This window comes from Aphelocoma coerulescens, unplaced genomic scaffold, assembly GCF_041296385.1.
Source record: "Aphelocoma coerulescens isolate FSJ_1873_10779 unplaced genomic scaffold, UR_Acoe_1.0 HiC_scaffold_56, whole genome shotgun sequence".
In the NCBI taxonomy this organism is placed as follows: Eukaryota; Metazoa; Chordata; class Aves; order Passeriformes; family Corvidae; genus Aphelocoma; species Aphelocoma coerulescens.
In genome coordinates this window covers 2,516,279-2,534,945 of record NW_027183905.1, presented here as the reverse complement: position 1 = coordinate 2,534,945, position 18,667 = coordinate 2,516,279, and the positions used below count along the sequence as shown (strand labels likewise).

At 53.4% G+C, this 18,667-nt stretch overlaps 1 protein-coding gene and 1 pseudogene across 1 annotated transcript in view; one reads left to right on the top strand and one right to left on the bottom strand.

Annotated features, from left to right (window-relative positions):
• Nucleotides 1-8,916, top strand: part of LOC138101863 (zinc finger protein 850-like) — a 67,980-nt pseudogene extending 59,064 nt beyond the window's left edge.
• The window catches only part of LOC138101927 (uncharacterized), a 958,962-nt gene that overhangs the window by 293,016 nt on the left and 647,279 nt on the right, over nt 1-18,667 (bottom strand).

Below are 18,667 nucleotides of genomic sequence, written 5' to 3'. Positions count from 1 at the left end.
TGGCAGACTGTACCCCTGCAAGCACAGAAGGACACCCGGCAGGGGCTGGGCTGGCTGCTGAGAATGCCTCGGGCAGGAGGATCCTCCGGCAACCAGCGGGCGCCCAGAGCCGCTCTGGACACTGAGGGCTCCGTGCCCACAGCAACGGGAACACGGCGAGGACGCGGCAGCGTTCCCGTGACATCACAGCAGCAGCTCCCGCAAGAACCGCCTGGAAGGTTCTCCTCTGTCACAAAGGAGCACAAAGGATCCTCCCGGGGCACAGCCTGTTGCTCAAAGCATCCAAGAGGAACCCAGAAAATGCAGCAGACCAGGACAGCCCATAGCCAAGCCTGAACAACGAAATCAAAGCCATGCACTGATGCTCCGAATTAGGGGCGGGAGTAGCGAGGCTGCAGGGCTTCCCAAGGAGCCGGAGGCAGCCAACACGCAGGGCTGGGCAAGTCGGGCCGGGAGCAGCGGAGAGCTTTGTTTCCCTTCCCAGCTGAATGGCGGCTCGGGCCGGGCCCGTTCCAGGGCTGTTCCTCAGCTGCGGCTTTCCCCTCACGCAGCCCGGGGGGCGCTGGGAGCGCGGGGCGAGGCTGGGCCGTGTGCAGAGCCCGCCCCTCGCTGCGATTGGGCGGTGCTGCCGTCAGTCGTGGTTCTGGCGCGCTGATTGGTCGGAGCGGGGAGCAGCCCGGGCCCGGAGCCGCCGGCAGGGCGGCCGTGGCGCAGCAGAGGCGCCATTGGCGGAGCGTCTGTGCGGGCCCGGGAGCGGCGGCGGCGGCCGGAGCCCGGTGAGGCGGCGGCGGAGCTCGGAGGCGGCCCCAGCGCAGGTGGGAGCCGCGCTCGGTTCTGGCGGGGCTCGGCGCTGGCTGCGGGCGGAGGGGGCGGCAGGGGGCTGGGGCGGGTTCGTTGTGCCGTGTGGGCGCCGTGTTCGCCCTGGCGTGAGGGCGCTGCGGGAGCGGCTGCCCGCGCTCTCCTTGCCGCTGCTGCCTCGGCAGGAGCCGGTGCCGGAGCAGCGCTGGCTCGTCCCGGCTGCTGTGGGTAGGACAGAGGTGGCTGCCCCGTCGGCGGGAGTGTGCGGGAAAGTTCCCGTGGCCAGAGGTTTGTGTCCCCAGAGGAGCCGGAGGAGTCCTGTAAAAGGAACTTTATTCCTGGAGCAAGGGAGAGGCCACGGGGCATTTCCCGTGGGCTCTGTCCAAGTGTTGGAGGACGCAGCCTCCTTTTTATGCCGATTTCCCCGGCCGCATCTCCGTGTCCCTTTTCCCCCTGGCTGAGGTCCTTGGAAGGTACAGACTTCCCGATGCGCCTGCTGCATGTGCCCCTTAATGTGCACCCCCACTTTGTATAACATCCGATATTCATGGCTCTGTTAAGTCTTTGTTTCCTTTGTTCTCTGTTTCACCACTTTTCCTTGGCCATCACTTTGTCAAGAGCACTTTGAGTCCTTTAATTTTCCAATACCTCCTGGTCCTCCCGCTGAAAGAGGATCTGATGCCATCCCAGGGTGAAATGTGGCGTTGCTCATGGGAGTGGATTGGTGGGTGAGAAGGTCAGGAGCTGGAGCTGTGTGCTTGGTTATGATTTGGAGGACAGCTTGTAATCTAATGATGCATTGAAATGATCTGTGGGTTCTCTGGCACCTGGTATGAATTTGTTTGGGTTCCCAGGGGCTGCTCCATGGTGTGGTAGGATTTGTTCTGGTGGCCGTTCATCTTGTCCCCATTTTTGGGTGCTCCCAAAAATGCCAGGGATGCATCCATTGACCGCTTTTCTCGGATTAAATCATCACATCCTTGGATTCCCAAGTGATTTCGCTGAACTTGTGGCAGCAAAAGCAGCCCAGTGGTCAAACCCACCCTGTATAACACAGACAGTGCCAGCAGATGTTGGAGTGGGGAGAGGGATGATTCCCCCCCGCTTTTTTGAGTGAAGTTCTCCCAACATTCTCCGTTTGCTGTTTTCCTTTGCAGCTTCAGGGATTTCTGTTGCAGAGTCCGAGATGCTCAGTGTGGGCTCTGCCTTTAGCGATGCAAATTCCGTCTGTGCAGGGAGGCAGAGCTTGGGGTGAGGGGCAGAGGGAATCAGCCCAATTCCTCTGGCAGGCAAGGAGAGCTGGGACATTGTGCACACTTCCCCCAGCAGAGATAATTTGCATTTCTAAAGCTCCTCTGCTGGCTGCCTGGAAGGAAGCTTCTCCTCCGGGGCAGCCATCAGGTGACTCACAAGTGGCCCCCAAAAGCGGCTTTTTTTTCCCTTTTTTTTTTTTTTCATGTTTTTTAACTGTTTATGAGGAAAAGGGTCAGTTTTAATGCTCTTCCAGTTTTGCAAAATGCAGCCTACAGGTGAACATCGAAAAACCCATTCCAAAATTCTGCCATCACTAACAGCCATGCACACACATACACAAAAATGCCTCAAAGCAATAAAGATTTTTGCTACTTCTCCTCGGACTAAAAATTGACTCTCACACCTTTAGCCCAAACCCAACTGACAATATCAAAGTAGGACTATTAAGAAAAAACATTCTAATGGTGTAATCTTGTCACAGAAACTGCAGGATGACCAAAAACTCTCCAACTACCTTTTTAGTGTTTGAGGATCAAGGCATTACTTTATTCTGGCCAGGATGTGCAACAGAAATCATTTCATGCCCACATAGCCCGGGTATGCAGAGAAAATCATCCCATGGCACACGAGTTTTACTCAATTTTTCCTCAACTTGATGCAGTCTAAACCCATCGAAATCCGTAGGTTTCATGTTCATTGGTTCCAAGTTGGGTAGTTCTTAGTATTTGGTTTCCTGTTGGCCCCGGATTGCTTGGCCTCTGATGTTCATTAGGTCCACACTCCTTGATTTCCTTTTCAGCCTTTTCCAGAGCAGGGGTCTCCAGCTGTGCCGGGGGCAGTGTCTGGGGTAGCTGTTCCTTGATGTTTGCTGATGGGCGTTGATGTTCTGTTGATGGGCGTTATCTTTTGGGTATCTTTTGGGCTATTCCCAGTCTGTTGAGATGTTAAGCTCATCTCTGTTGAGTGGTGTAACATCCCTTAAGAAACACTTTAAAATTCCTTTCGCCAAGACAGAGGCAAACCAAGCCTGAGTAGAGAAATAAACTTTTAAAACAATTCTGAACTTGGTCTATTTTCCAGCAATCGAATCCCGCCCAGCCCAGAGTGTGAGTGTAACTGAGAGCCAGAGTGGAGTTCTCCCGCTGTCTCCCGCAGCAGCTGTGGCGAGTGCAGGCACAGAAAGCTCTGGAGCTCGCCCGGTGCCAGCGAGGATTGGCCCCCAGTGCCTGGAGATGCCAGAGGAGGTGCCCAGCCAGACAATTTCAGCAGAGGATCTGTGGGCAGCCCCCGGGGCTTGCCCCGCTGTGGAGCCCTGGCTGCTGCTGCGGCCCCTTCTGTGCAGGGGCAGTGGCGGCCTGGCCTGCTCCTCCTGCAGCCGGGGAGTGCAAATCCGCGGGGCTTCCGAGAGCTTGAGGCGAGGCTGAGGGGTCCCCCCGTGTTCAGCTGTGCTGGCGGCTGTTTCTGTGCTCGGGGACACTTGGAATGGGCCACGCCCTTGGCCACCAGTGGTGCTTCTTTGCACTCCTCAGGCAAGACCCGATGTCCTGGTTGGATGCTGTGGGCAGCAAAGTCCCAAGGCAGGGTCTGTGCCAGCCGAGCTTCCTGTGGAAGAGCTTTCAGAAGAGACAGGATTCTGGCCACAGACTGCTTGAAACAGACATCCCTTATCTCCACCCCCACTAAGTCGAGAATCCCCAGGGTGAGGAATTGAAACATCAGTTCCAGGGGAGATAATTGAATATCTGGCCTGGGTCTGGCTCTTCTTCTTGCCAAAGCCAATGGCAGCAGCCGTACCCGTGGCATCTTGGTTTCTCTCAGCAGCTTCAGAAGGTGTTTCTTTATTTCCCCATTCATTCTTTCCACCCGACCCGAACTCTGGGGGTGCCAGGGCGTTTGGAGGTCCCACTGTGTTCCTAAAGCAGCCAGAACGGCCTGAAGGATCTTTCCTGTAAAATGAGTTCCCCTGTCTGAGTCTATTGCTTCCACAATCCCGTATCTTGGAATTGTTTGTTCCAAACATGCCTTAAGAACTGATGCAGGGATTGCTGAAGCAGTCGGAAATGCTTCTGCCCCGCTGTGAGCTGCCATGCTGTTAGCAGAAGATATTGAAGCCTTCCTGCTCAGGGCATTTCAGTGCCAGGCTCTTCCAGGCACCCCCAGCTCGGCCCTTTGAGCTGAGCATGCGGGCGCTGAGCTGCGCTTTGTCTCCTTCCCTTTCCTTAAGAGCAGCGTGTCTTGTCACTCTTTTCCCTTCTGCTGCCCTTGAAGCCCCATCCCTAAACACCTTTTCTCCCTCAGGCCAGGGAATGTCTGGTCAATCTCTGCTAGGCCGGGTCTGGAGCTCTGTCACTTGACTGCAGCCATGGGTTTCTTGCCAGCCCCGTGTCCAGGGCCGTTCAAACAGGAGGCTGGGTTCAACCCTTGCCCTGTCCTCAACTCTGAATCCTCCTGTTCCATCCAACAAGTTTCATTCTGTAAGAACCCAGCGCTGCTCATCCATTTAGAGGCTCCTTTGGTTAACAAAGCTTTACCTTGATGCCAGGCTGGAACAATGAGAGATTCTGCTGCTGTCAGTTTTCAGGCCTCAGTTCCCATTAAAGCCGGGGCTGCACAATTCTGCAGACAATGAGGCCACTCTCTGGCCACTGGGTGAAACATTTGAGCCCAGGAGTTCCTTTGGCATGGCCCTGATTAACGTCCACATGCAATTCAAATGGTTTTTCCCTGTGTGGGAGGGCCAGGGCAGGAGGCTCAGTTAATCTGCTTTTGAAGCCTTGAAAATTGTGCTTTCCTTCTGGTGTCCATGATGGGGTTTCTTGCCTGGCAGGAGAGGAGAGTTGTAGGCAGAGATGCCTGGCTCCAGAAGCGCTGCCTTTAGCAGGGACTCAGTAAGAGGCTGTAACCCCTTCCTTGCCTCCCTTGGAAGAGGGTATTGCTTTTAGACACCACTTGTCCTGGAGGCTTCAGAGGAATTTGGAGAGGCTCCATATCTGATTTTCCCTATTTCCCTGGGGCTGCCCACACTTCTGGGTTCCCTTCAGCAGAGGCCTTCGCAGACATCTGACACAAAGGTCCAGCAGCATTAGCCTCTGTATCTCCTTTTACAATATGAATTTGCATTCCCACTTCAGCCACCAAATGCCTTCCCAGTAAATTATAATCACAATTAGGAACAAACAGAAATTGATGCGTTTCAAACCCATCCCCCACATCTACTGATAGTTGTTGAATAAAACACACCTGCCAATCTTTCCCACTTATTCCCTGAATAATCAAGGAACTTCTTGACAATTTCCCCCCTTAGGTGTCAGATTCGGAGTGGATCGAGAGGCCCCTGTGTCCATCAGGAGCGGCCTCGTCTCGATCCAGACGCGCCCTGAATGTTCTCAAGGGCTCTGGTGCGGTGGGTCCCTGGTTTGCTGGGAGCTCTGCCAGCCCTGACAATCCATGTCCATGTGGGGTGGACTTGCTGGTGCTGAGGGTGCTGCTGTCTGTGCTTGCAGTGTCCTTCTGGCCTGCAGATGGACCCCTGATTCCTTGCCAGGGGCTGTTTGGGTGGGCTCTGCCGTGCCGAGGAGGGCAATGCCTGTGCCAGGTGCTTGTGGCCGCCGCCGTCCCCTGGGTGCTGGGGCCCCCTTGGGCCCTGCGGTTCATCCCTGGGGGGCTGTAGAAACTCTGCCATGGCCTTTGCCTTCACCTTGGCCTTTTGCTCATCCCTTCTTGCATTGCCCTGCTGAGCCTTTCTGGCCAAGTGCTGCAGGGGCTTCTTGTGCCTCTCCTGCAGCCCCCTCAGTGCCCGTGGGTGCTCATCCTCTGACAGCTGCTGAGCTTTCTGCAAAATCATTCGTTTCTCCAGTGACCCAAACAAGATCGATAAAAGAAAATCCTGATCCTTCCACATCCCGCAGCCTCCTGGGGGCCGGGGGCCACTGCCGGTCCTGCCCGGGGGGTGTTGGGGTCAGGCAGTGCCCGGCGCTGAGCCCCGGCTGCCCCACAGCCCCGGGCCAGCCCTGTCCTGCTGCTCCCCACCACAGAGAAACACCCTTATCCTGAGCTTCTTTGTTTCCCAGTTCTGGAAACCAGGGATACGGAAGATCTGGATCAGCTGGCAAATGTTGAGGATAAGATGGTGCTGAAGAGCATCCCAGTCCTCACTTTTTTCTCTTCCTCTTTTTCATCTTCCTTTTCCTTTCTTATCACATAGATTCCTCTGCTGCTGTTTGCCTTAACCATATTCCTGCACACTCCCTTCAACCAATCCCTTCCCAGCACACCAACACCATCCGTCCCCTGTTGCTGAGACCCCTTCTCGACTTCCCTTTTTCCCCCTGCTGGGTGTCCATGTCCTTAATTAGCTCTGGGAGAATGTGCAAACTACCTCAGCATTGTCCCCTTTTGATTAGGAAACGATGTCCATGGTTCTGTTCAGGCTTTGTTGTTGTTCTGGAAGTTGAGGAATTGAGCAGGAGCTTGGCTGAGCAGCAGTGTGTGTCAGTCAGTGCCATTTTGTGGAGCTGCTGGTTTGTGCTGTCACTTGCTTGTGTGCAAGTGCGTGTGGCTGTGTCCGAGCAGATTCAGAGCATGTGTTTGTAAGGAGGCGTTGGTGTTGTTGGTTCGCTGGGGGTGCCCGGTTTTCGGGACATCCCCCCTGGAGCAGGGTGTCCCCCCTTGGTGCAGGCGCGGCCCTCAGGCAGCGCTCAGCCAATCAGAAGGCGCGGCGCTGGTGACTCAGCAGTTGCCAGGCAGAGCCGCAGCGCCCGGCGCTCCCCAGCTGGAGCCCACGTGTGGCCCGGCCTTGGCGCCCCCCGCCAGGGGAATTTGGGGAGGTGGGAGGGGGGGAGCGCCAAGGCCGGGCCGGGCCGTGCTGTGCTGGCAGAAGTGGCTGCGGCGGGGGCCGAGTGCGGGCAGGAGCGGCCGAGAGCCCAGCGCTGCCCCAGCCCGAGCTGCCGCAGCTGCATCGCTGCTCGTGCTGTGCGATCCGAGAGCTCTGGGGGGCAGAGCGAGCCAGGGCTGGGTGCTGGGCCTGGGGGGAGCAGGAGAAAGGCTGGAGGAGCAGGGCTGGAGACCAGAATGGTGAAACGATGCCCGTGGGAGCAGCAGGTGGGATTCTGCAGGAGAAGGAGTAGTGGGAGGAAGAGGAGTGTGAGGAAGAGTAGGGACACAGGAGGAGGAGGATCAGGAAGAGGAGGCATCGCAAGGTTCCAGCACTCGCTGTATCTGCAGCCTCCCCCCAGCCCCAGGAGCATTGCCCCCCCCATCCAGCAGGTGAGCAGGGAGGGGGATCCACGATGTTCCGGGGGGTGAATCTTGGTGTTTCTGAGGTTTCTTGGTTTCCATGTTGGTGCTTTGGTTTTTTTGTGGGGGCTGAATGTGTTTATATTCTGGAGGGTGTTTTGTCTGAATCTTGATGTTTTGGGTGTTTTGTGTCTATGTCTTGATGTTTGTGGGACTTTTGGTCTGAATCTTGGTGTTTTGGCGGTTTTTACAGACACAAGATGCCCGGCGATGGACCAGGGCAGGAGGAGCCCCCAGCCCATGGCGCTCACCCCTTGTTTTTTCCCCCCAAACCAGGATTTGTCATTCCCAAGGTGTGGCCGGATGGAGGAGGAGGAAAAGCCCCGGAGATGCCGCACGAGGAGGGGCTGCAAACGCAGCCCAGAGAGATCCAAGGAGGAAAGAGCCCCCCTGTGCCGGGAAGGTAGCCTGAGATCGCGGGGTAGCTTGGAGGTGGGGGAGAAGCCTCAGGGCGGGGAGAAGCCCCAGAACTGCTTGGAATGTGGGAAGGGCTTCAGCTACAACTCCCATCTGAGGGTACACCAGATGATCCACTCTGGGGAACGGCCCTATGAGTGTGGGGAGTGTGGGAAGAGGTTTCAGACCAGCTCCGATCTCCTCAGACATCAGCGCATTCACACGGATGAGAGGCCCTTCCGCTGCCCCGACTGCGGGAAGGGCTTCAAGCAAAACTCCGCCCTCGTCACCCACCGGCGCATCCACACCGGGGAGAGGCCCTACGAGTGTTCTGAGTGTGGGAAGAGGTTTCAGACCAGCTCCGATCTCCTCAAACATCAGCGCGTTCACACAGATGAGAGGCCCTTCCGGTGCCCTGACTGCGGGAAGGGCTTCAAACACAACTTCACCCTCATCAGGCACCAGCACATCCACACTGGGGAGAGGCCCTACGAGTGTCCCCAGTGTGGGGAGAGCTTCGGGTGGAGCTCCACCCTGAGGGCACACCAGCGCATCCACACCGGGGAGAGGCCCTACGAGTGTTCTGAGTGTGGGAAGAGGTTTCGGAGGAGCTCCGATCTCCTCAGACATGAGCCCATTCACACGCATGAGAGGCCCTTCCGCTGCCCCGACTGCAGGAAGGGCTTCAATCAAAACTCCCACCTCATCATCCACCAGCGCACCCACACCGGGGAGAGGCCGTATGAGTGTTCCGAGTGTGGAAAGAGGTTTCAGACCAGCTCCAGTCTCCTCGAACATCAGCACATTCACACGGATGAGAGGCCCTTCCGCTGCCCCGACTGCGGGAAGGGCTTCAAACGCAACTACACCCTCACCCTCCACCGGTGCATCCACACCAGGGAGAGGCCCTACGAGTGTCCCCAGTGTGGGAAGAGCTTCTCCAGCAGCTCAAACTTGACCCAACACCAACGGAGGCACCGCTAAGGGAAGCCCTGCGAGTGCCCCGAGTGCAGGAAGAGCTTCGTGCGCTGCTCCAGCTCCATCCCCCGTGGGAGGATCGGCGTTGGATGATCCCCAGTGACCCCCGTGGGGCAGAGCCCTGGTGACCCCCGTTCCGGGTGATCCTCGCTGGGTGGGGGGAAGGTGTTGGAGAGATTTCTTTGCCTTCTCCTTGTGGTGCTGGGATTTGGTTGGGAATAAATTCCCTCCCTGTGCCCAGGCTGGCTCTGTTGTGCCCCTGGTGGTGCTCTAACACTGTCCTCATCATTAATTGTGTTCTTCCCTGATGAGGGAGACGTTCAGATTTTTTCTAGGAGAAAAAACAAGGCGAATGTGACTTCATGCTTCTCAGCCTCCTGGTAGGTGTTTATTAATTGTTATCTAAGGAGTACAAGCTCCTGGCATGGCTTAGACATAGCACAGAGCAGACAATGCAGCAAGAAAACAACTTATCAAGATTTCACAGCCTTTTTACAGGTAAATTACCCCATGAAAGCTTAAAACACAAGATATTTTCACTTTTTTACCCATGTCCTAAGTTTCTAAGTTCCTAAGTCACGTAGACAGGAACTGCGGAATTCTGTATCCAATCATCCCAAACCACTATTGCTGCAAAATATGGAGTTAGTGAAGAAGGAGAAAGAAGCTTTTAACTACAACTTATTCTGCATTTTGAGGTTTTCTACTTCTATCTCTTTACTATGCAAATAGACCTAAAAACTAAATTTTTCACCCTGTGCTAATATCACGCAGTATTCTGTCACCTAATTCACACCATAGCAGATTCAAATTCTTCCCAGAGGCTAGGCAAATTTTCCCATGGACAAAGGTCAAAGCCAGTACTGTCCAGGGGGGCAAAACCTTTCAAAACAGGCAGAGAAATATTCTCTGCATTCTAGGTTCCCATACATTTGATGACTCATAGGTTTTTTTTTCCCTTTGCTTTCTGCCAGGTAGGAGCAGCTGTGTACTTGGTAATCAGCTTACTCTGCCTTTGCTTAACCACTGCGCTCTCGCTGTGTTCTGGCTGAGGGGGGAAATGCTGCATTTTTCTGCTGTTTGTTTTCTGTGTTCAGTCTACAAAAGCCAGTTTTACCCAGCCCTTGAAACAGCCAGAATATTTAAATAGAGCATCGAAGTAAAAGGAGGGCTGTAGAGCTGATGTAAATAATCCTTTCCCCCCCTCTGTGGTCACTTTCTCTGAACATGGTAATTCTGGACAGTATTGTAAGAGCACAGAGGCAACAAAAGCAGGTGGTTACTGTAGTTTCAGTAAATGAAGCCAGTTTTACTTGGCTGAAGGTGTTTTCTAATTTCTGTCCTCTTGCCTGATATTCATGAAGGGCCTTTCTGAGCGCACTGAAGTCCTGACTGTTTCCATGTAACATTTGATCTCTTTTACCTATAAAAGCACAGGGACTGTCTCTGATGTTTTTAAGTACATCCTTAAGCCCAGGGTTTTATTGCCACTGTGGCTGACTCAGGTCTGTGGAGGAGCACAAGCACTTTCCTTATGCTTTGTCCAGAGAAGCTGGGGCTGCCCCCGGATCCCTGGCAGTGTCCATGGCCAGGCTGGGTGGGGCTGGGAGCAGCCTGGGGTAGTGGGAGGTGTCCCTGCCCAGGGCAGGGGTGGCACTGGATGGGCTTTAAGGTCCCCCCAGCCCAGTGCATGATTCTGTAATTGAGTGATCAACAGCACCTGTAGCTGTGGGCAGAGCTGGGTTCACTTGAAGTTCAGGAAACAAAGCAGCAGGCACAGCTTCCTCGTGCCCAGCCGGGGCTGTGCTGCGGGAAATTAACGGGAATTGCAGAGGAAGTGATTCAATGCCATTTCCAGGGAGCTGCAGTATGTCTGTGGTCATGTGGGGGGATGATGGTGAGGATGAACCTGTGTTATGATCAAACAGACACTTGAAGATGCGAAAGGGGTTCAGTTTGCTGTTATTTCATTAAATGAGCATCTGTTGCAGCCTTGTGATTTTAAAGCTGACTTTACAGTGCTTAAATCTGGATTTTCTTTGCAAATGCCATAAAGCAAACCTGTCTCCTTGTCCATCTGGGGCTTCTTCTGTTGTGAGATTTTAATGCCTTTTGTGTAAAACTTGCTGTGTCCTGCCCTAATACCTTGCCAGGTCTGTGGCAGCTGATTTGGTGGCTGTGAATAGCTGTGATCCGAAATGGAATTCCTGTCACTCAAGGGCTTCAGGAGGAAGATTACTCAGCAGCAGCCTCCCCTGCACCAGGATGAAGGACCTGCACAAACTTCTGCCAAACAGAAATTGCAGGAGATGGCCTTTGCAGTATCTGCAACAGTTTCTTTTGCTCAGTGTTTAATACTGAAGCCTGAAAAGGGCAGAAGGGTTTTTGCAGAGCGTAAGGGCTGCCAGTGGAATCCCCAGGCGGGTCTGTGCATTCTGTCATTGCCAAATGCACGTGGACGTGCTTTGTTCCCGTTCCTGGTGTTGTGGAGCAGAGTTTGACAGAAATGATCTATTTTAGTGTGTGCACATAAGTGCAGGTACCAGTCAGTGTTCAGGGAGAGGGCTAAAAATTACAGCTTAAATCTTTGATTTAAACTCCATGGAAGTTTCATGAAACTTTCATGGCTTTCTGAGAGCAGAACTGCAAAATGCTTGAAAAACAAAGTGCGAGACAAGTTTAGTGGTTGAGGTTTGTTAAATTCTTCTTTCCACACCCCTGTGCCTTGTTCTGAACCTCCTGTCAGGAGTTTGGCATCAGGGAAGACAAAGGTGACATTTTACAAGGTCTCTGACTCTCAGGAGATGTGGCCAGTGGGGCTCTGGGGTTTGTTGTGTTTGTGTTCTTTTTTCTTTTCCCAGCCCTTATCTCCCGGCTGCCTGATGGCAGGAATTTACTGCAGAGCTCCGAGCCCTGCCCTGCTGGCCCAGGCACAACCTGGAGTAACACTTTAAACCCTGAGGAGCTCTGTAGTAGTTGGCAGATTCTTGTGGAAGAGGATTTTTGTGCAGAAGCCATGCCCAAAAATATTTTTCAACTTTTAAAAAAGCATTCATTATAAATTCAGGTGTTTTAATCAGAACTGGTGTTTACTGTGGCATCACTGCAGTGTTTCCTCTCTGGAACTGCTGAGGTTTTTAGCTCATGGCTTGAGTTCTTCAGTTTGGGGAAGCAGAAAGCCTTTGGCTGATATTTTTTAGTTACTTTGGTAGCTGAAGAGTGTGTGTACATATCCACACAAATACATACACTTAATAGATATAGGAAAAGCAGCATTTGGTTGGAGCACTAAGCATCTGTTGTGCTTCAAATTCAATCAGCAACTCACCATCTTCGTAAGAACACCCAGGACTGTTCACAGTGAGTGAGTATTTAATTTTATGAAGGTGCACACCTGGGGTGTGTGTGGGCATGTGAATCCAGGACTTACTTGGACTTTGCTAATTGTGTGCTCCTCATACTGTGTTAAACCCCAGAGATTTTAGTATTGCTCTGTACTGTGCATCGTGACTTTGGCATTTCTGAGCTGTTCATTTTGGCAGTAGTGCTGGTTTTTGATCATTTTTTCAGTATTTGAATTGGCACCTAGAACCAAGAGGAATAAACAATCCCAACTATTTTAAACTACAGCTATGATTTGTTTTTTAAGATTGGATGAAAGTCAGCTTAAACCTCCTTTGTGCCAACACTGGAATAGCAAGTAAGAAAAGAATTACCCTTTATAAAACAGTGACTGTAAAGAATCTGCAAGTGAATTGTTTTGATTAATTGGTACCACCTTGAGCTGATGGGACTTTGTATTAAAATTGATTCCTTACTGTAGGGAACAGATTTTTCCTTGATAGGTGTTGTTGTGACTGCAGCAGTGCTTTTGCTTTAGAAAATTGTCTGTGTCGTTGTCTTTCATGCTCTCTGTAAAATGCCAGCATAATTTGGTGTTAATCCACCTGGATTTTTTCTTATTTTCTTGCTCCATAAGAAAAGACAGAGCAACTGGAATGGTGATAAACACGGGAGAGGTGATGGGAGGTGGGAGCAGGGAGCTGGAGCAGGACAGGCAGAGCCCGTGGGGTTGATGCCTCCTCAGGGAGTTCGCTGGTGATAAAACGTTTGGAGGAGTGGCTGATCCCCTGAGGGCTGTGCAGCTTCAGAGGGACCTGGACAGGTGGGAGAGATGGGCAGAGAGGAACCTTTGGAAATCCCACAGAGGCAAAGGCACATCCTGCACCTGGGGAGGAACAACCCCCAGGCAGCAGCACAGGCTGGGGCGACCCGTGGGAAGCAGCTCTGTGGAGAAGGACTGGGGTGCTGGGGCAGGAGTGTGTATGAGTCCAGGGGTGGAATTTCAGAAATCAGGTGTCCTGTCTGAGACTGAAGGCTTTGGAGAGCTGCAAAGACAGCCAGAACAGTTGCAGCTATAAAAGCCAACAGAGAACAGTTCTTGTGGTACAGAGAATGAGTGTTAAAGGCAGGATAGGAAATAATGTGAATTAGGGAAAAGAGATGGCCCTGGTCTCCTCTGTAGGTATAAGCCTACACTAATTTTGGTTGTTTTGAGTTTTCCACCCAGATCTTCCCCTATGTCAAAATTTGGCTTTAAGAAATGCCGTTTTTACCTCTGGCTAGAAGCCAAGTGGACACTTGTGAGAGAAACTGGTGCCAGGACAGGAAAATCCCACCGAGGGCTGCTATTTCCAGTTGAAAGGTTGGTTAGACTCAAACACTGAGGAGGCTTTACGCAGTCTGTGGGGAGGGAAAGGAATGATTCAACAGTGTTTCCAGTGAAGAAAGTTATTAACTGTTCCTGGCCTTGTCCCTTCATCTTGGGGGAGCAGCTTTTCAAATCCAAGCAGGCCAAACCTGAGCAGCTCATCTAAGCCAGGTGGCATGAAAGGAACTTCGGTGTGCAGAAGAAAATAAGTTTTGTCTCTGGGCGAACAGCTCGGTGCAGGGTTTATCTGCGGCTCTGCGCTCCCGCGGAGCCCGAGAGCAGCCGGGTGCTGATAACTATCAAAGAGAGCTGGGGCCGGGTCAGGCAGCCTGTTCCTAACCCAAAATACAGCATTTAGCCCAGATGAGAACCTGAGATGGGGCTTTGGGATCGCAGCCTGTGATCATTGTGTCTTGTACAGCACTCCTGAGATATTCAGAATTTGTGCTTTTGCTGCTGAGCCTGATTCCCGGCAGGCTGGGGCCGGGTGGAGCAGGGAATGCTGAGGGGGCCAGGACTCCAAGGCTGTTTGGGAATTCCTGTTCAACCCTGCCAGCCTGGCCTGGAGCTGCACACCCCAATCCTCACACGCTGAAATGAATCAAAGCTGTTTAGTCTGACTGAGCAACCAGCATTCCTGGGGTCAAATAAAAATTCTCTGTGAAGCAGATGCACCAGTTCAGCCCTAAGTGCCCAGCTTGCTTCAGGTCTCCAGAGCTCACTTTTTTGTGCAACATCAGCTTTTGAAAAGTCAAAAAGAGAAAAGTAATTAATAGATAATAACTAGATTCATAAAAAATCAAGACACTGAAATAACACAGTTTTATTCCCGATACCCAGCAGGCAAAAGTTTTTTAAGGATCTGCTGGAGCTTCAGCTGTTTTCCTACTTAGTCCTGCCAAGGATGTGTCCAAACCCTAAATATGTTCGTCTGCAAAAGGGTGACACAGGGTTTTTCCTGTTGTTAAGACCTGGAAGACTTTGAGGTTTATAAATATAAGGGGGAGTAATTGCAAGTTGCTGTACTGTATTTATATTGGTGCTTTAATAAGTAGTAAGTCATTTAATAAGTAATAAAGTAATAAAATTACAGATGGACATGATAGGAAAATAACTTGCTGCAGGAAAAATTCCTCAGGACAGCTGGTTATTCCAAATATCTACCGCTGTAATTGAGTAAGGAGAAATGGACAACAAGCCATGTCTGATTACCAACATGCTGATGTTGTGCTCTCTTCCCCAGTCTGCTCTCAAAAGATCTGGGACTGACAAAGATGAAGGAATTTGAAGAGCTGTTCTGGTTATTTCAGAGAAAGTTTAAAATGGAGAAGGGATTGGGGTGATTAGGAGGCTCTCATTACCCATCATTTTCAGTGCTGCCTTTTGTAGCAAAAATGACAAATGTGCCCTGTTGGTGTTGTGTTGGTGTTTAGATTTTCTGAGTCCCTCAGCCCTGAGCTGGGTTCCCATCCTGGTGGAACTGTCCTGCCTGGTGCTTGCAGGATGCCCTGGAACAAACCCTCTGCCCCACCATCCACAACGAGCAGAAGGGCATGAGGACAGTGCTGCGAGGATGGGCAAGGAGGGGCACTTTGCTTGGGGAGAGTGGGGCAGGAGAGGCCTTCAGTGGCCTGGCAGAGATACTCCGAGTTTTTGTTGGTTTCCATACAACAAAAGGCTTCCCCTTCCCTCAGAGATACGGAGTGATGCTCTTTGCCGGCTCCTCCTTTCTCTCCTGCCTTCCTTTGCCTGCTCTTTTTCCCTCCCAGTGTTTCCCTTTGCCCAGGGCAGCTCCCAGCCATAGACCCTCCCCTGATGTTTTTTTTTCCCCAATCCAGGGGCTAAAGCAGCCCTGGATGAAGTTGTGGAGGCTGGCAGTGAAATGTCACTGTAAGATCTTGCTCCATTTGGGTTTCAGCCCCTTCAGAGCTTTGCCTTCAAGGGCAGGAACATCTTTTCCTCGCTGGGAACTGGAATTCCAGCCCATTGCAGTGTGTGCCATGGATCCCAGAGGGGCATTCCCGAGGCTCCCAGGCTGCTGGTCCTGCCGTGCCTCCCAAGGGAGCTGTGCAGGGCCAGGGGACAAGGTCCAGTAGCTGGGAGGGCTCCCAGAGTAGACAGCAAAGGCTGCTTTGCTGCACATTCTCCAGCTGGAAGCAGAGGGAAGAAGGGAAGGGAGTCCCGGACAGAATCCCGGCATGCTTGTGGCTGGAAGGGACCCTGCCCATGGGTTAGGATGCCAAGAGGGAGAGACACCTGTGCCCCAGGGAAGGTGCAAGTGAGACCATATGAGGGCAACAAACGGATTTTATTGGACATGCATTTTATTGAACAACGAATGGGAGGGATGGGATTTTAGAGGATGTGTGGATATGTATTTTAATTTGATATTCTTCTTATTACTATTTCCTATTTCCTCTTCTTCATCTAAGTCTTCTTCTTTTCCTTCTTTTTAATTAGTTCTACTACTCTTGCTTCTTCTTCTTTGTCTTACTCTTATTCTTCTTATTACTATTTTAATTTTTCTTCTTATTTACTACTACTATTTCTTCTTCTTTATCATATTCTTCTTATTCTAATTAATCTTATTCACTTGTTATGCTTATTCTTTTCTTTTTCATATTCTTATTGCTTACTACTATTTCTTCTTCCTCTTCTTCTTCTTCTTCTTCTTCCTATGCTCTTATTATTCTTATTCAACTTACTATTTTTATTAATATTCTATTCCTTTTTCTTCTTCCTCCTATTTACTACTGCTATTTCTTCGTCATCACAATATTCCTATTCCTATTCTTTTTTCCTGTATGAGGAGTTTTTCTTAATTTTTGTTTGGTTTTTTTTTTTTTTTAACCCATTACTATTTCTTAAAGTCAACTTGCATTTGTTGAGTCAATGTCCTGCAGCCATGTCCGTTGCCTTTGGTGCCACCAGGGGAGGTTCAGATTCAATATCTGAAGCAGTTTTTCCTTGGCAGAGGCGTGAGGCACTGGAAGAAGTTTTCCAGGGCGGTGGTGGAGTCCTTGTCTCTGCAGTGTTCAGGAGCTGTGCAGATGTGGCCCTCGGGGACGCGGTTTCGGGGCGACGCTGGCTCTGCCAGGGTGCCAGTGGCAGCGGGTGCCCGGCAGGGTCTCTTGGTGACTCTCTGGGCTTCCCCGCCGAGCGCGCCGGCACCGAGCGCGCTCCTCGGGCGCTGCTTGGGGCCGGCCACGCCGGTGACTTTGGGCACCGGGGAGACGCCCCCGGCACGGCCCAAAGCAGCCGGGGCAGCTCAGGCTGCGGGGCCCGTCCAGGCCGAGGCCGCCCCGGGCCGGGCGGGCGCTACTCCCGCGTCCGCGGCGCCAGGCAGCGGCAGCGGAACAGCGCCCGCAGCGCCCGCAGCGCCCGCCTGAGGCGGCCGGGCCGCTTGCTGGGGGCAGCCGGCTGGGCAGCCGAGGGGCCGCGGGGGCTGCGCGGGGCAGGCCCCGGCTCCTGCCAGGCCAGCACAGGACAAGCTGCGGGTCCCGTGGCGGCTCGGCCTCGCAGGGCAAAAAGCGAGGCACAGAGCGGCTGCCGTGCCCGGCGCTCGGCCCAGGCCTCCCGAGGGACGGGCGCCGGGAGCCCGTCTGCCGCAAGAGCTGCCAGGCTTCGGCGCCCGCCTTCTTCGCGCAGCTCGAGGACGCCGAGTCCGTCCCAGGCGGCGGCCTTCGGCAGCGAGGGCGGGACCCCGAAGCTGAAGATGCACGTGTATTGCCAGGTGCTCCGTGTGAGGTCTCTGTCGCTGCCATCTTCCTCTATGGAAACCTCTCGGTAGATGTACTCTTCCCACTCATTGAGCTCTGCGTGGCACGGCTCTGGCTCGATGCCGTCATCCCCGTCAGAGGGGTCTTGGGAGCTGCTGACCTCTCCTTGGGACAGCTCTGGCTTTGCTGCACCTTGGCACTCTTGGGACAGCTCAAGCTGGGTGTGGTATTGGCAGTCTTCATTGTCTCCAGCTGAGGTCCGCTCCTCGCTCCCTTTCTCTGCCAGGAGTGACCCCCTGTCTGCCTCCTGGCCCCTCACCCTTCCTTCGCCCTGCTGGGACAGCTTTGGGTCATTCCCCTCTTCTTTGCCTTGGGGCAGCTCCTGGATTTTCACTCTCTGTTCCCACTGGTAGAGCATTTGCTGTGCCCCATCTCCCCACTGCACGCTCACACCCATCTTCCACGGGTTCAGCCCTTGGTGACTCCACACTCCGCACAGGGACACGTCCTGCACTGGCCCTGCTGGTACCCACTGGGACAACTCACGGCCTGTCGCCTCTTCCCACAGGCGAAGCTCTTGGGGCCGAGTGTCTCTCCCCTGGCAAGGCTCCTCATCCATGCCAGGTTTCCTCTCCGCCTCCTTGATGACAAAGGGCCCCTGCTCCTCTTCAGTGTCTCTCTGGGGCCTGACTGAGGCACTCTCTGCCCCCACCAAGTGCCAGCTGAGGGTCTGGTCTTGCAGCCCACTGGGCACAGGGGTGGCTGGCTGGGAGGAGTTGGGGTTTGCCTTGTCCTCTTCCATCTCTGAGGTCCTGTAGCACAGAAGGATCACGGGAGCTGCTTCCTTCTGCGAGAGTGGCTCTCACTGGACTGGGCACTCCAAGGTTCTGTGCCCCTTAGATACCCTCGGCCAGGGCTCTGTGATGTCACAAGGGTCTCTGGGCACCCCCATGTTCCGCATGGCCAAGGGCCCTGACATCACGCACCTGTGTCCCAAAGGGCTGTACCCGGCGCCCCTTCAGCAGCCGAGCCTGCACTGAGCAGGCCCTGGACTTGGGCACTTGTAGCCCCTGGCCTCTGTGAGGCTTTGGCCACGGTCCCACTCAACAGCCCAATCCCCACACTGCAGAGCCCTGGCTTTGGCGGGTGGGCTACTCAGGGCATGAGCCATTGGCCAGATGGCCGCAGCCAGGGACTTGGGGGCATTGGCTCCATGTGCAGCTGCAGGCCGGGGACGAGGGGTGTCCCTCAGGGCTCTGCCTTGGCCCTGGGGCTCTTTAGTGGTGTCCCCGATGACACAGGCAGGGGCTCGAGCTCCCCCTCAGCACGTTTGCAGGGGACGGGCAGCTGAGCGTGGCAGGGGCACCATGGCCGGATTTGGCCGTGCACAGGGACCTGGGCAAGCCTGAGAAGTGGCACAACGAGAACCTTACGAGGCCTCACAAGGCCAAGTGCCGGGTGCTGCACCTGGCCTGGGGTGATCCCCAAGTCCCGGATTCATCCAGGCCGGAAGAGA